This window comes from Tachypleus tridentatus, chromosome 13 (assembly GCF_004210375.1).
Source record: "Tachypleus tridentatus isolate NWPU-2018 chromosome 13, ASM421037v1, whole genome shotgun sequence".
NCBI classification, from domain to species: Eukaryota; Metazoa; Arthropoda; class Merostomata; order Xiphosura; family Limulidae; genus Tachypleus; species Tachypleus tridentatus.
The window spans coordinates 225,915,683-225,933,464 of record NC_134837.1 but is presented as its reverse complement, the minus strand read 5'-3'; the positions used below and the strand labels follow the sequence as shown (position 1 = coordinate 225,933,464).

At 34.3% G+C, this 17,782-nt stretch overlaps 1 protein-coding gene across 3 annotated transcripts in view; it reads right to left on the bottom strand.

Moving 5' to 3' along the window:
- LOC143241103 (L-fucose kinase-like) overlaps positions 1-17,782 on the bottom strand; it is a 156,547-nt gene that overhangs the window by 129,305 nt on the left and 9,460 nt on the right. For all 3 annotated transcript variants that reach the window (XM_076484653.1, XM_076484652.1, XM_076484655.1), the window contains exons 2-4: positions 8,802-8,903; positions 4,317-4,468; positions 2,963-3,013 (exon numbers count right to left, since the gene is read on the bottom strand). The gene's annotated coding sequence lies outside the window, so the exon portion shown is untranslated. The remainder of the gene's footprint in view (positions 1-2,962; positions 3,014-4,316; positions 4,469-8,801; positions 8,904-17,782) is intronic.

Genomic DNA, 17,782 nt, shown 5'->3' with positions numbered 1-17,782 from the left:
GAAAAGAACTGAACCATTCAAAGGCAAATTCCAAAATAATGCAATTTTATTAAACTGTATTGTGCATTTAAATCAATTAAATTCAGCCCATTCTCTTTAATATTAACTTTTACTTTAGAATGTTATTCACTAACTTATTGGAGTACATATTATGTTGATTTGTCACAACAATAAGCCTAACTGTTGATGTTCTATTTGGCATCAGCCTATATTCAGAAAACATCAAATTTTGCATGGTTGATGTAGCTTCTGTTGACAAGTGCAACTTATGCATGTTAGCCTCCTGCTTTTTCCCCTTCATATGGCTTATCACCACAGACTCATCCTTATTGTTAATATCAAACTTTTTATGGCACACAATGCAACAAGCTTCTTGGCAATGTACACCTGTTATAAGCTATTTCTTGTACTCATCCTTTAGAAATCATACATTGTTAAATACACATCTGCCTGGCATGTTTTATGCAAGTACACATTCAAGTCAATACTCCAGAACATAAAAATAATGAGTGGAAAAAATGAATGAATCAGTTACATAATTATTTAAATTATTCAACACTGTCCTACTGCAGTAATTCAAGTTTTCTATACATGCATGTGCATTTGAAATGCATGCTTATTACTACAGCAAAACATGAAAGGTTTACTGAGAACATCATTGCCAATGATATATGATATAATTATAGGAAACACTGGTTTATAATACTAACGGAAGAAAATTTTCATTTTCCATAATTTTTCCCAAACCCTGATTCCAGGCACTGAAAATAGCTTCCTCAATTTTCCAAGACTTTCAAAAATCTGTACACACTCTTATTTCATGTTGATACTGCTGCTGGAAATTATTCTCCTGTACAGAATATGTGTGAGGATAACAACTCAATATGCTCCACTAGCTAGCAGTTAAACAAGACAAAGAAGCTTGGTACATAAAAACAACAATGCAAAGCACATTTACTTCAAATTAACTTGCTTTCTTTGAAAGCTGTGTGTTTATGCAGATGTGTTAATTTTAATTTTGTAAACAAACAACAAAATTATTTTACTTCCTAGTAAAATTTTTATTCCATTTTATTCTTCTCTACAAGCTACAAAAAAATAATTATCATATGATTCTAGTTAACATGTTATGATCTAGACTTTAAGAAGATTATAACTATCAATTATCCAATTTTACAAGATATAAAAATATGTTGCATTGTGTCTTTGCTCATTCACCAAATTAATGTTCCAGGCTTTATATTTTCCTCATACTCTTGCCTTGAAACACAACCACATATTCACTTCATAGAAAAACAGCAGAGTTCAGTCAAGTCAAATTAACTTTTATTGTCTGATTATGTAAAGAAAGACTAGATATACAGCATCACCCACAAACATCCCCTGTGTACTGCCTAGCAGAAGCTGTTTACAACCCTAATATATTATTCACATGTCAAGGCCTACTAAGTTATGCATGAGTTTGGGAAGTAATGTTGAAATATTCATTTACCATCTTTTGATAAACAAATACTTTATTTCTTAGTCAGCTTGGGATACGTTTATGACATAAACATGTAATTCTGTAATTCTCACATACATTTAAATTAGCATGTCCACTCTTTTAACTGCACCCCAAAACTGGAAACAAGGAGCTTATACTTGAAAATGAGAAATCTGTAGTATTATGAACTTTATTTTTCTGGCCTGTATAAATTTCATCTTATCCCAACCACATTTAATTGTAGTGTAACAGCCAATAAGAATTAAAAATACACAGAAAATTTTAAGTTGATTCACTTCTAAGCTGGCAGAACATACAAAAGGCTTTAAACATATGTGAAACAACCAAAAAGACAAACTGAAAACCACAGACAGCAGTTTACAAAGTATCATGTAACTGTGATGAAAAATCTATACAAGAAACCAACAGGTACTTGAAAAAATTTATCAGCTCATACCCAAATTCATAACACACTGCTGAGAAAAAAGATGCCAGAGAATCCAAAACAATCTAAATCTACTAAATGGGAAAATGCCCACATGAAAATCTGAAATTACACAAAGAAATTAGTTCAAGAAACTGATATAACCAAGTGTTTTTGATATCATTACTATACATTCTAGATGTTCCAAACAATAAGATTCAGTCTACAAACACAAAACTTTCTACATGACTACATAATTATAACACAAAATCCAGACTAAAGTAAAAAAAAAAAAACTGACTTGGAGAATAATGCAAGTGTATGAAATAATATTTATGTTCATACTAATAAACCTACCATTATTATAAACATATCATAATAGTAAATGTACACTTTTCTCTATGAAAGTTGTTCTTAACCAAATAAAATTAAGTTTTCTACAAGCACTTTATGCAAATGATGAAATGACAAACATAAACACAGAAAAATACAAAAAAACTTAATTTTACATGAACATATCTTCTATTTTTTATACCTTTATTTAATTTCAAACAATAATAATTTACTTCTGAATGTATAAAACTCTGAGGTTTGAAGAAGTAAATTACAACAAAAAAACTACAATCTTGGTATGAAACTTAACAGCATGTTAGTACCAAAAAGAATCAAAACACTGTAAAAAATAAGTACTTAAACAAAAATGAAATAGAATGTAACAATAAAACAATGTCATAGAAATTAAATCCTATATAAAAATCAAATAACAGAAACAAACTGTATAACATGTTCATTTAAAAAACTCAAATTTAACAATTAGCCAAGAATTCAGTATGAACAAACACAAATAAAAAATGCAGAAAAACCTTAAAATGGAACAGTAATTAATAGAAACAAGGATACACTATTAAAGTGGAAGTATAAAAATATTGTGAATCAATCTCAACATAAATATAAAAATTACATGGTGAAGCAAATGAGTAACAGCAAAAAGTTAATGAACATAAAACAAAATTAATGTATATATTTGTGTATGTATATATTTATATAAAACTTACATAATGAAGAATTAAAATTACAGCATCTTCGAGAACATCAGATGTCAAGACCTAAATCACAGAAAATAGTTCAAGTAATAATACTGCACATTAGATCTAAGTAAATGTAACAATTGCATTGGTTTTTCCTTTCTTTCTCTGTAACATTCAGCCAATCCATCATTTATACCCAAATGTAAATGTGAAAAAAAACAAAAAACATGAACCCATTACCTTAAAATTAAAAAACATCAAACATAGTGTGGTTGATATATTATTATACACTCTTTTAATTCTTGATCAAGAACTGGATGTAGAATGCAGAGTTAAAAAAACAATAGGCCTTATATTAATGGTTAGCGACAAGTAAATTAATCACGTTTTACCTGCTTGAACAGGCACTCACCTCATCCTTACTGTTGTTGTAACAAATGGTTTATATAAATAGTGTTTTGCCCATTATTGTGTTTGTTATGTCCCAGCCAAGCTCAAGAGCTCTGGATTGTAGTAAAATTCATTGTCAGCAATGGATAACACTGAACAGTGTGGTTTGAATACTACTAGTATTATTATTATAATAATACACACTTCTAATTCTTGAAAATCTCTGACTAGATACAGAATGCAGTGTTAAAATATATAATATACTTGATACTGATGTCTGATATAAAGCAAATTAAAATTATTATTATTATTAGCAATGATAGTAAAACATGTTTTCAATAATTAATTATCAATTTATTTGATTTATAGAAGATCAGTGTGGGATTAACACATATTCTGAAAACCAAGCATAATGGTAACCATATGATGGCACCTCACCAACATCAGTGATTCATTTACAAAGTTGTAAATGCCCAGGTTGTATTTAATATTAAAAAATTATGGTAAAATACTTTTATTAGACAAAAAAACAACAATATTATGAAATTATAATGCAGTATTTGAAAATGTTATAAAAAGATGCACACCCGTTTATTTTCACTTGTAAAATAAGGGAGGGAATTAGAAGCAAATGTGCACAAAGTAATTAATTAAATATAATCAATTACTGAGCTGCCAATTACTCAATTTACAAATACCACTAACTGCCCAGCTGTAACACTGATTGAAGAAAAAACACTGTTTGGGAAATTTTACAAGAAGTAAAGAAATAATAGTACATTCATGCATACATGGGTTAATAATAGGAGCAAGCAAAATCTGAAGACAGCATGATTGGTAATGGTAGAAATTGTATTGGTTATTTACTGGGGACATGTCATACATTTAAAAAAAAAATCAGACACAAGATGTCAAACTTGGGTGTCAACATTACATACTGACTTCTTTGGACTTTTATATTATCTAACAATATTTTTATTTTAAAACTCACTGTATAGTTTTGTTTGGCACTCAAGACCTCAGTTACAACAACTAGTGCATTAAGTGTAGCAGCTCCACTGCCAATGTTGTCAGCAGGGTCCTGAACAACCAGAAGGATAGTAGTTCCTTCAATTTTTCCTTTTCTCTTCAAATACTCCAGCTCTGAAATTAAGTTTTTATATACTTGCATTATTTCATAAAATTAGTTGGTAATTAAACTTCTGAAAAAATTTAGGTTCTCTCAAGTAAGTGAGAATAAAACACAAACCAAAAGATTTCACTTCTTTAGCAATACTTTCTTAGTTGAACAAAAAAGAAAACTGTTTAAACAAAAGTTGCATGATAAAGGGCAATCATAACAGTAACAGGAAATTCGACTATATAAAGCAAAGTTGTACATCTATCATTTCATATCTGTTACTTATACGTTTCTATATTTCAGCACCAATCTGGATACAATGATATATGATCATATGAGAAAGGTCAATGGGGGGATTCATCTAATTTCATGCTTATAGAATTCTTGAAAACATATGTTGTTCTTTTCAGTACTGGTTCCTTTATGTATTTTTATTGCACTTTTAATGTTTACCATGTTAAGTAAAAAAAAAGCATAATTTCCTTTTTTTTCTTTTTTACAAAGGAGTTTTTATTTCACCCATCCAATGGATGGGTACCTCAGCAAGTTCCCTATGAATATTTATGTCAGGTTTGCATGTTTTTATCAATAATTCTTCATTAATTTGTTTATGTGTTCATAGTTTTTTTATCCAATATCTGTATTTGGTACATCTTTTTACAATCAAGTTTTTTTTGTGTGTTCAATACTTATTTTAAGATTACCATAAGTTTCACCAATACATTTATCAATTTACAATTTTCACAGTTAAATTGATATACATAGTTCCTTTTTGTGTATAGTTTCAATTACCATCAGTTTTGTTTCATAATTTTTTTTTCTTCAGATTTTATAAACATTGTGTGTACATGCTCTATATTCTTATGATATACATTATTTCCATTAGTTGTTCTATGTAGAGGATACTTTCTCAAATCTTAAATCCTTTATTTATTTATCAATGAATTTTTCTAAAAATCTCTTAAAACAAGTTGAAATATACTTTTAGATTCAAGAATGATAAACAACTTTGGTGAAATGTTATTTTATTTTATCCAACTTTTCAGCTTACACTTTTTTGAAAGTCTTTAAGCATCACAAGTTACAAAACTCATTTCAAATCATTGTACCAAAAAGAATTGTTACAACAATGGATACAGGAAACATAATATGGTTGAACTATTATCATACATTTTCTTAATTCCTGAAAATCCCTCAGGGAAAGATACAGAATATAGCATTAAAAATGTACCGTGCCTACTACTAATGTTTTATATGAAGTATAATTAACTATAATCATGCTTCTCCTGCTTGAAAAATGCAATTTGTTGCAACAAATTATTTATACAGACAGTATTTTGACAAGCACTGTGTTTATTGTGTTCAAGCTAGCTTCATGATTTTTGACACAAATGAAATGAATTATTGCCAAAGGATTGATTGATTGATTTAATGTTTTATGGCACAAAGCAGTAAGGCTATCTGTACCAAATGTCCAGTAAAAAGGTAAAAATAAATTAAATGTAGTAAAATACATAAAAGGAAATGAAGGTAAAACAAAACATCATTGAAAAACAGAAAAAGCATAAAACCAATGTTGACACCTAGTCAACAATGTTAAGAAAGAAAGCAGAGTAAGAGAAGTTGTAAAGGACTTTCTTTAGCAAAATGGTAATGATCATAACCCACCAGGAAGACTAACAGGTAAGTTCAAGAACCACCGTCAGTCACCTGAAGTTGGCCTTCCAGTCCTGGTTCTGGGTTATGTTGTCTTAACAGCCATTATCAAAATGTAAAATAAGAAAAGTGTTAAAAGACATATAGCAAAATCATAATAAAAATTAGCCAAATGTCCTGTAAAAAGGTAAAAGTAAAGTAAATGTAGTAAAATTCGTAAAAGGAAACAAAGGTATAAACAAAACAGTAATTAAAAACATAAAAGGGCATAAAACCATTGTTGACATCCTGTCTACAAAGTTGTAAAGGACTTCCTGTAGCAGAATGGTAATGATCATAACCCACCAGGAAGACTAACAGGTAAGTTCAAGAACCACCATCAATCACCTGAAGTTGGTCTTTCCAGTCCTGGTTTCAGGTTATGTGGAAAATGTGTAGAATATTAGGAATACACTGAGCAGCTGCTTGTATAGTACAGTCAGTTACTGCTGCCACACAGTCGTCTATTGATGGCTAATTCATGATGGCAAGATCAAGTTCTGCGAGAGCAGTGAAAGTGGACTAGTCTGCCTGATCCAGGTTCCAAAGGGGCACGCAGGTAGGGTGGCATCGACCACGGCCATTCTCTCTCAAAAGTATAGGAACATGATCATTGCCCAGTGGATTACTGTCAACCCTCCATCAAAAATGGGAAAATAATGAAGGGGAGCAAACCGAGAGATCAATAGCGGAAAAGGACTGACTGGGTGCATGAAATTAAGTGGAAGAACCAGTATTGAAAAGAGAAAGATTGTGATCAGAAAGCATACGCTCTACAGAGCAGCCCCTCCTATCAATAACAGCACTTCCCTTGAAGAGATGATGTCCATTAAACTCCCCCAGGATTAGAAATGGAGACGGCAACTGTTCAACGAGAGCATCAAGGTCTGATTGATCATATGTCTCTCCAGGGAACAGGTAGAGAGAAAAAACAGTGATGGTATGACTCACGGAAACACAGATGGCTACGGCCTCCAAGGGTGTGTTGAGTGACAAAGACAGGGTGGGCACATGCTGTTCAACCAATAGTACCACCCCTCCATGTACTCGTCCATCACACAGCCTGTCATTTCTGTACAGAGAAAACTGCCAAATGGTGACTGTATCAGCAGGTTTTAGAAATGTTTCTTGTAAAGAAAGACATACAGGATGGTAGGAAGCAATCAGTGTTTTGATATCATCCAGATTAGAACGTAAACCTTGACAGTTCCATTGTATCAAGGTAGCCATTTTAAATGATGGGTAGGCGAAGTGGCTGAAGAACCCTTCTGTTTACGACCATGTCTCTTTTCCTTACTGTCCTTATTCGGATGAGGTCTATCGACCTCCATGGATCCTGCCCTGGGTCGACTTGGCAGGTCTTTGTTGTTGGAAGGGGATTCCAGTGACTGAGAATGCGAACGAATGATTGTTTTGCATAGTGGGGTTGGAGAAAAAGATGTATCAGAAGAAATGCCTGTATTTGAAACCGAAGGATGTGAATCTTGAGATTTATAATAATTTTGAACTCTGCAGCTCAGTTAACTTAAATGAGCTTTGTTAATGAGCAACAGGCCTTTTCAACAACATATACACAAAACAGAAAGGTGTAGTTGAAATGCTATAACTAAATAAGAATGATCAATAATTAAAGTCAATTTTATTTTTAAGAAAATTTTCATTGATTAATTAATTTTAAAAACGTTATTTTAAATGTATTTGTAAATCTCCTTAAAATTGTAGTAATTTGCAGGTCCTTGAAGTTTATATACATCAGAAGAAAGTTAAGAAATCCACAACCTAGCGATAAAACTTGAACTGTGAAATGTTTATGTATACCAAGATGTCATGTTGGAGGAATAGTGATCCAGTAATGATATATAAACTCTGTTTCTGCTTACCTTAAAACTTACTGGTACACCCAAGTTGATAAGCTACAGTCATCTGTATAAATTCAGTAAGTACAAAGACAACTAGGCTATAAAAATATTATAACCTCTAAAATGTTTTGAGAGCAAAAAGTTGTCTAAAAGAAATCAAACAGCTTTTTAGAGAGAGTAAACCAGTTCTATAAAAAAAACAATTCTTCAAAAAATAAGAGCAGGAGAGCAAGCAACATTTGAAAACAACAAAACTGATTTCTCTGATAAAGTTCTTAAAAGCAACAATGAACAAATGGAAAACTCTTTTTGAAGAAATATCTAAATGCATTCTGAAATACAAGTTCAATTCTTTTTCTATAGTTAAAGACACTGTTGAAATCAATACAGAAACAGTTAAAAAACAGTTTTTGTAACAACATATATGGATAAAATAAAATTACAAAAACCAAAATAATGTCCACATTACTAAGATTATAATTTAAAGTTCATGTAGATAAGGTAAAAATTAAGAAACAGGCTTATTCACAGAGAAAAGTTTTCAATTTATTCTTAACATACACAATATAATGTACTACTACCATGAAACCTTTGTCTATTGAACATTTTTATTTAATAAAAAATGTAGACTGAATAAATGGAAAGAATTGTTTTCTGTTACCATGTTATGTTCTCACTTTATTAAACATAAGTTTATTTTTCCCAAGCTTAGACATTTCTCACATAAAACTGTATACGATCTTACTCAGAGAATAAAGCCATTCAACAAAAAATAGCTGTAATGTATATATTTCCTATTCACCTTTTTCTACAGCTCTGGCTCTGTTGAAGCTGGAGCAAGTAATCACTATGCAAGTCCAATTCATTGGATGGTTGACTTTTTAGTTCAGAAACTACTAATTAGCTGAAAACAGAAAATCATTTTATCTCACATGTATGTGCAAAAAGACTCAATAAGAATAATAATGCCAACATCATTTCTTTAATGTAATCAGTCTTGACATACCCATCATCTAGAAAATGATTTTGTTAAAAATATTAAGATTTTCATTTCTTATGAAAAATATGGTAACATCCTAATCTGTCCACTCCCACTGACAAGACTAAATGTGAATATACAAAATGGGAATAAACCTAAAACAATTATTAATTTTCCTATACTGAAAATGTATTTCTGATGGGCACTCCTCTCACAAAAATAGCTATTCTCATTTATTGTTGTCCTCTGTATGTGAAACATTTTTCACATGCCACAAGCCCTGAGCTCATACATACCCCATGATCAATGTGGTTCAACAGTGTCTTGCATGTAAATCATCAGGTGAAAATCCTCCACTAATATGAGTACCACTCACCCTCCTAATGTACTCCCTCTATTTGAGTTTCCTGAAGTATCACTTAAAGTTTTGACAGAAATGGGAAGGGTGGGAAGTGGAGTTCAGTACCTATCAAAAGTACATTATCATTAGAAGCAAATTATAATGTCCAATTCAGTGCATTACATTCATTAATATGAACATTTATATTCTCATATTGAAAAGGTGGAAGGACTGAGGGAAAAAAAAAACAAAGCATCCTTTAAAAGTGTCTGAAGAATACACTAAAAGGGAAGATCCTCATAAAACAGGAGACTGAACCACTTCTGTAACAGATACATACTTTATCTACTGGATGAAGAGGTGACACAGACATGAGTGGAAAACATGAGGAGCCCATTCAAAAATAGATGAATAGGAATCCAAACCACAAAATATCTGAATCTCAATTCCATAGAATACATGAATGTGGATGAGAGTAAAAAAAGTATATGCCCTTAAGTGTAGTGGCTAAAGCATGACAAACTGTACACTGAGGTAGGATGAAGAACATACTGTTGGTAAATCAAATACAATTCTAAAACCAGCCACCAGAAACTGACATCCATGTATGGGTAGGAAATATGATCATACCACTGCAAGTCAACCATAATCCAAAGTTATAATTTTCCTACAATGAAAATGTATTTCCAAAAGGTACTTCCCTCTTTTCACAATATTAACTATCTTCATACATTGCTACCTCTATATGAAGCCTTTATCTTTACACATGCCACAAACCCTCCACTCCCTACTGAAACCAAGTGATTTCAATATGTTTCTTATGTAAATCATCACAAATCACCTCTCCACCACTTGGAGCATAGTATACTCAACTTGATACATGTGATTCCCTCTGTACCTCTACCAAACCATTTTTTCAAAGTTTGGCAGAAAAAGGAAACACCAGAAGAGTGTGGAGAGGAAGAATGGGAAGTATAAATGGACAGAAGTTCCTACAGAAAATACATTTTCAGTATAGGAAAATTATTACTTCCAATATGGGGCTTCCCTTCTCTCACAAAATTAGCTAGAATCCTACATTGTTTAGAGGAGAGACCAGAGTGATGGAATAACAGACATAATCCCCCATGACAGTATCCAAAATATACCTCTATAGATGAGAGAATGAGATCATAAGATCTGAAGAGTAAAAATGCACAACTTCTGATCAGGATTACTCTTCATCCATCTATAAAGAGAAAAGAAAAAGGGTGGAAAAAGGATAGGAGGACATCCAAGTGGGAGAGAATTGAGCAAAAGTAAATATTTGAACCATTAAATAGATACACAGAAGTCAATCTTATGAAGCAGAAAAATGGGTGAACAAAGGATGAGCCCCACAGTGTAGAGTGGCTAGGGCATGACAGACTGTACTCAGTAAGCCAACTATATTTAAAACCCATGTAACCAGAAATCAACATCCACGTGGGGGGATAAGGAGCATACCATATTCACCTGAAGCCCCCAGAGACTGGAGGGAATCTAGAACCACTCCAACTCCAGGGTGTGAAACATTTTATTTGAGGAATATCTTGATGAGGTAACCCAATAACCAATATCAAAAGGATGGCTATGTAAATGAAATCTACTCCTAACAGCAGTGAAATTGACTGGACCTATCCAATAAGCAATGACATCCTCAGACAAAGGTATACAAGGGACAACAAAAGGATAGAACCAAAACAATTCCCCTTTCTTTTGCTGTGACACACAACACAGGGGAGAACACAATCAAGGGAGAAAAAAGACAACCTTGAACATGTGTAAGGACTTATGCTAACTGGTTAACTCTAAATCCAAATTCCAGATGTGGGGTACCAATAACTGCATAGGGGTTGGAAGAGGACACCCAATCAAAGGAGTACACTGCAATTCAACATCTCACTCTGTAGTATAATGCATATTGCAGGATATCATGTTGTCTATACTAAAAGAACACCACCAACCTATTCTGTACTGAGTGGTATCTTTTTTTGTGTGGAATCCATTCAAAATGATGCCTCCACAGTCAACTAACCCAGCATCTTGGAACTGAAAAGTGGAAAGACAGGTATGGTGATAAAATGTGTGTGTTAAAATCAACAGCAAACAAGTCAGATCATCAACAAACAGACCAAAAGAAGAAGGAAATATGTTTTATGGGAAAGATTAAACACAAATCACAAGGAAAGAGGTTCTAATGGAGGAGCACATTAAATCCAAGTCTGAAAGAGTAGATCATCATGGAGAGCCATGAATCTGGAAAGAATGGATTAATAGGGTAAGGAAAGGTGAAACATATCAACCATGGAAGATTAAGCACCCAAAAATTACTAAGCATTGTATCACATGTGAAAAACGTTCCACATTTGTTGACATACCTTCAAGGAAGATGGATATTTAGACTAAGCCAAATGGAAAGCTAAATGAGGGGAAAACCTCATTGCTTTGCCAAGGACCAGACAAAAGCCAGACATGAAGACAGAGGAAGTGAGCAATGGAATGTAAAACTGGTGACTGGAGATGATGGAAGAGGTTAGAAAAGAAGGGATTGGGTAAACAGGAGGAAATAACTGGAGTAGGTGCAAATGAGGAAACCACAACTGAACTGGCCAATAAGGAGCTATCAGAAGGACCCACCGCTGAATAATGTGGATAAAGGAAACCAGCCAATGAAGGTATTTGATAGAGGAATATACACAAAGGAATTTGTGGGATCAATTTCAGCTGAAGGCATTGATAGCCAAAGCCTGAGGATGAGGTACCAGAGATCAAATCAGGGATACTTTGTGATTAAGAGTGGTAGCAAATGCATTGATGTGAGGAAAATTCCACTCATTGCAAAACCACTGGAAAACAAAAGAATCACAGGACCACTTCATCTGATAAATTTTATCAGAATGAAAAAACCATATACCATAAGATTGACAGCACCAGGAACATGACACACAATTAAATGAATATACTGAATATGAGAATAATAGCAGTGATTCAACATAAGAAAATAGAGGGATATATTGAGTGAAAACCTGGTGATCAATATATGCCACCACCATTGAATTATCGAAATTAATTACTACCAGACAATAGTTGCTAAAAGGTAGGAACCAATCCAAAGTCAAATGGTTGGCTAGAAACTCAAACACAATGATATGCAAGGGCTGCTCCTCAAAAGACAAATGATCCAAAGATTCCTGGTGATTGATTGACTCATGTATCACAGCCTTGAAAGGATGCATCTGTAAACAGACAAATCTAGATGAAACATAATGCCTGCCAATGTAGAAGTCTTGTCCCATCACCAAGATGGATCATCCACAAGGGAGCAGCCAAAGGATCAAGAGCAGAGTTTCACTGATCATGCAGAGTCTACTACATGTAATGCATATGTGCAAAGCCTAAAAAAAAGAAATGATGTCACAGAAGACTACATTTATAATAGCAACAGAACCTCATGTGCAGAAAGTGAGGGAGCAGACAGGGCAGGACAACTAACAATTCCACAAATGAAGTCAGAGAGGAAAAGGTTGGGTTTGACTGAGAATGTTGAAAAAGACATCCAAATAAAAAATGTATTGGGTATAACTTCTCCAATTTGATTAACCAGTCCATCTGAGCAGTCACTTCAAGAAGCTGATAAGTATGGCTGACCAATTCTAATTCAAAATGGGCCAAGAGAAGCCAATCATCTGTATAATAATGGAAATGCAGCCCAAGAGCATTAAGATAAAAAGCAAAAGCCCTGACCACCTGGCATAAAACATAAAGTGCAAAAGCAACCCCTAAAAATACGGAATGAAATAAGTACACCTCAACTGTGATGAACAACTTAAAAATATGCACAAGACCATGCTAAAATGGGCATATGTAGTAAACATTGGCCACATCCACAAACATGGAGAAAATGCATATCAGAGAGTGAGATAGGACTCCATGGTGAAACAGGAAAGGTGAATGAAATGATTGTGGTGGAGCAAACTGATGACAGACCACCACCCCAATTTTCTTGGGAACAACAAATAGTTAGGAGTAACACCCAGTCACTGAAGGTGGAGAAGGTTTCAGAGCCTATTGAGTGAGAAGGTTCTGAACTGCCTATAAAAAAAGCTGACAAACAATAGGATCTGGAAATGGAGGGAAAGAAATGCTTATTGAAAACAAAGAAAGTGTAGCAAAAAATGGGATCTCAAATCTTCCTGACAAAACATGAAGAGCCCAAAAATCATTGAGGAAAGGGCACAATTGATGATATAAGGTTACAAGTTGAGCTTATACTGGACCAGAGCCCACTGAGTAGACACTGGTAATATTAGAAAGAGCAGCATGCATTACTGAGGAAAATGACAAACTTTGGCACCTCGAGAAGGACAAAAACTACAAGTGCCACATTTGGCTCTGACTAAGACAAACAAATTATCAGATGGAAAAAGGTAAGCTATTTTTGGACTGATACCACCCAAGATATAAAAGACTACAGGGCTGTATCAAAAATAAAATGCCATAAAAATGGGGTCATACATAAATCACAGAGATAAAGTGTAGGTAAATAAGCTTTTGATAGACAACTTCCCAACAACAGAAAAACCACGTATGTAAATCCAAGGCTAAAGATGTTAAACGAACAAACGTGGATGTAAGGAGGGAGATGATCTTCTCATAAAACACTCCAGGATTTCTGTGAAGAGCCTCAGATAGGAGATGCATTGTGGAAAAAATAATGCAAAAGAATCATGAAAGTAACACATAGGTGATATAAATGGGTATGATCAAACTGATAGATTTGTTCATTGAGAAAAGGACAGTCTGCATTATTATAAGTAATGGTTGACTGATCCAAAGTCTGTGAAGAATAAGGCATGTTAATGTCATAGTTTAACTGTGAGGCAAATTATTCAGCATGGACCTGGATGTCTGGGGATGGTGGTTGACTAGGAGGGGTTGGGAGGGATGTTGATATAGCAAGGAAATACATGGGTTATAAGAAATAGAGGCAAAGGTTAATACATCACATACCAGAGAAATAAAGACTGGTTGGTTAGTTTGGTGTTTTATGGTGCAAAGCAACTAGGCTATCTGCAAACATCCAGTAAAAAGTTAAAATTAAAGTAAAATTATTAAAATTCATAAAAAATTAAGGTAAAAACAAAGTTTAATTTTTAAATTAAAAACATAAATAGCATTAAATCCAATTTTTATATCTAGTTTACAGCAGTAAGAAAAAAACTACAGTAATACAAATTGAGAAGGACTTTCTCTAGCATAATTGTAATTATCATAACTCGCCAGGATGACTAACAGGAAAGTTCAAAAATCAGCATCAGTCACCTGAAGTTGGCCTTTCCAGTTCTGGTTTTGAGTTATTTGATGTTACAGTCATTTTTAAATTTCAAATGAAACTAGTTGTACTTTAATTCTTAAAAGGGAATAACATTAAAAAAGGTCTAATTTATAAATTAAAAGCTTAAATAGATATAAAATATATTAATGACCTTCAAAAAACTAAAAACATTTGTAAGATGGACAATGTCACCATCGCCAATAACACTGTCTAACATTATGGATAAACCTTGAGACAAAACATGTTTAAAATGTTGCTCTCATTTAAAGTTGTAACAACAGCAAGACAGTAAAAGGTGGCTTATTGTGACATGAGTGTCACACAGACAACACAGTGGTGCATCAATCCCAGATAAAAAAATACGAGTTAAAAAACTGTGACCAATGCATAGTCTTGTTAGAACAACTTCCTCTTTCTGATTCTTATAGAAGCAAGATGGTCAAAGTCCAATAGAGAGGTTTTATATGAAAAAGCTTGTTTTCATGTTGCTCACTCCAAGTCAACTGCCAACTTGCATGGAGCCAAGCCTTGAAAATAGGACCATAGTCTCCATGTATGGAACAGGCACAGCAGTAATAGTGCCAGAGCAGACAGATTTAGCTGTGGTGTTGATGAGCTCGTTCCCACTAATACCAACGTAGCCCAGTATCCAGAAAAAGTGGTTATAAGTAGATATTACAGAGAAATGGGCCAATTGGTTTTGAATATCAGCAAGAACAGGGTGAGAACTAGCATAAAGCAATGCCAGGGACAGTAAAGAACTAAGTGAGCCAGTATAAATAGTGCAATTTGAGTATTGCTTAACTACTATGTGATCCAGGGCAAGAGGAATGGCATATAGTTCAGAAGTGAACACAGAAACTGTAGATGGGATTCTTGGCACAACAACCAAACCACAACAAACTATGGCAGAGCCCACAGAGTCACCTGATTTCAAACTGTCTGTATAAATATGAATGAAAGGATGGTTTGAAAAATGTTCAGCAAATAATAAACAGTACTTCCATTCAGGAGTATCTGCTTTTCTCAGATGTCTTAAAGAAATTTCACATTTAGGGATTGTAATAAGCCATAATGGGATGGTCTGACCAGTGGGTACAGCAACATTATCCAATGACATACCCAATTCGTCCAACTGCACCTGGATACAAAGGCCAAAATGAACAATGGTAGACCATCTGTTCTGAAAAAGCATGGCCCACCAAGGAAGGAAAACACAACCCCAGGTGGGATGCTATGGTAACAATCAAAGTTTCAAAGCATATAGTAAAGTTGCTAACAATAGAGATGTAGAGGAGGCTCACAAAACTCTGTGTATAAGCTCTAGGCTGCAGAAGTGCAGAAAGCCCCAGGGCAAAGCCAAAGTCCCTGAAGATGAGTGGGGTCCAGCATCTTCAAGGCTGAGTTCCCGGCAGAGCCAAAGACCAGTGACCCATAGTCTAGTTTTGATCAAATAAGAGCATGACATATCTTTAGAATAGAACATTGATCTGCTTCCCAAGTGGTGGAAGAGAGGGCACAGATGATGTTCAGTGCTCTTGTACATTTGACTCATAGCTGCTTGATGTGTGGTATAAGGTCAGCTCACAGTCAAAGATAAGCTCCGAGAACTTTGTCTCAGGGACCACAGATAACACAACTTCACCAATACGGAGTATAAGGTCAGCTTACAGTCAAAGATATGCCCTGAGAACTTTGTCTCAGGGACCATAGATAACACAACTTCACCAATACAGAGTTCAAGATCAGGGTTGGCAGCAAAAGTGCATGCAAACAGTTTTAGAGAAAGAGAAGTTAAAACAGTTTGCTGTGGTCCACTTCAATAAAAATGAATGAGGGCAGTCTGCAGTTACCACTCAATGTACCAAATGTTCAACAACTGACGTGAGATGCAAAAGTTGTCAACATTGTACCCGTTTGCAACAGTAAGAGGTAGTTGTTCAGTGATGGCACTAATCTTCATATTGAAAAGTGTGACACTCAAAACACAACCCTAAAAAACTCCAAGTTCCTGTAAAAAATAACAGGAAAGTGTTGAACCCACACAAACTTGGAATCACCTATAATGACATGAAGAACTCAAAGCTTCATTGAATGGAGTTTAAAAGGAGAAGGTTGGGCCTGAATGAGATGACTGTTTAAAAAAAACACTTGAGTGGACAAGATATAGAATAGCTATAAAGAGTAATGTTTCCCACTTGGTTAACCAACCCATATGAGTTGCCAACAGGAAATGCGGGTAGTGTGATACGTAGACTCCTGTTTAGAATGTTCTAACAGAAGCCAGTTATTCATGTAATGGCATAAGCACTACCCCCAAGCATACACGTCAAGCAAAAAGCCTCAACCACTCAATAAAATACATACAAGGCCAAAGCAGGCTCAAATGTTAGGGTGTAAAACTGATAGACTACCCTGTAACAAACAAGCCAAAGACAGTGCCTTAAAAACAAAATATTGGAATATGCATATAAGCATTTGTAAAACCTACCTTGATCATACATAAATCTGGAGAAAAGGCCCACCTGAACGTAAAAAAAAACATCACACTCACTTGGGGCAGAACTAAAAAGTGATTGAGGTGGAAGAAATCAATCACAAGGCACCAGTTTCTGATTTTCTTGGGTACCACAAAAAGCCTGAAATAATAACCTGGATAAGGATGACTTCTCACAAGTTTGATGGTTTTCTGGGAGTGAAGATTTTGACAGATGTTGGCTAGTGGTAGTATAAAGGCAACAAAAAGAATATGAGTAAAGGAAACAATGAAAGAGGGGAAAGAAGAGAATGGCAGGTCCCTCAGATAATACCCAAATAACCTCACTGTCAGTGACTATCCATCAGCATTGAATAACATGAAGGAAAAACTCCTAAAGACAGGAACTAGCAAGGGCTGGGAAGGAACAACACAGAAAACAGTAGCAGGAGATTGTGATAGTAATAGGCTTGGAATGAGACAAATGATCAACCAAAGATGACAGGATCGATTGCTGAATCATTATAGATTTCATGTGGGATTCCAAAGTCTCAGTAATATTTCTTAAAATAGATCACTGAAGAAAGTGCCATAAGTCTCAACATTAAACAGGTGGAAAACAAACTTGGGAC